Source organism: Gossypium hirsutum, chromosome D03 (assembly GCF_007990345.1).
Source record: "Gossypium hirsutum isolate 1008001.06 chromosome D03, Gossypium_hirsutum_v2.1, whole genome shotgun sequence".
NCBI lineage: Eukaryota > Viridiplantae > Streptophyta > Magnoliopsida > Malvales > Malvaceae > Gossypium > Gossypium hirsutum.
Window position 1 is genome coordinate 24,714,874 of NC_053439.1, and position 549 is coordinate 24,715,422.

General features: G+C 40.6%; 1 non-coding gene across 1 annotated transcript; it reads right to left on the reverse strand.

Moving 5' to 3' along the window:
• Positions 1 to 200: 200 nt before the first annotated feature.
• On the reverse strand, positions 201 to 307 carry LOC121215706 (small nucleolar RNA R71). Its single transcript, XR_005911682.1, has one exon. It is a non-coding gene; the product is annotated as a small nucleolar RNA R71 (small nucleolar RNA).
• Positions 308 to 549: the final 242 nt, after the last annotated feature.

Genomic DNA, 549 nt, shown 5'->3' on the forward strand with positions numbered 1-549 from the left:
AATATTGTTTATGGAGGTAAGCAAGTTTTACAAATTAGCTGGAGTACCCCGAAGATGCATTACGATTAAAGTTGTTCCCATATTCACTAAGGGACAGAGCTCGAGCCTGGTTGAACTCATTGCCACCAAATTCCATTATGACATGGCAAGAGTTAGTAGAACGATGCCTTATGAAGTACTTCCCACCTAGAAAGAATGCTAAGTTGAGGAATGAGATCACTACCTTCCAACAGACAGATGAAATGTCCTTATATGAGGTGTGGGAAAGGTTTAAAGAACTATTACAAAGATGCCCTCATCACGGAATCCTACACTGCATCCAATTAGAGACGTTCTGTAACGGTCTAAATGCTCACACAAGAATGGTAGTAAACGCTTATGCTAATGGTGCTCTCCTTTCTAAGTCTTATAACGAGGCTTATGAAATCATTGAGAGGATTGCCAACAACAATTATCAACGGCCAACCAATCAAGTAGTGTAAGGAAGAGGATTCGTTGGAGTACATGAAGTGGACTCTCTCACTTTACTTGCATCTCAGGTATCCTTGA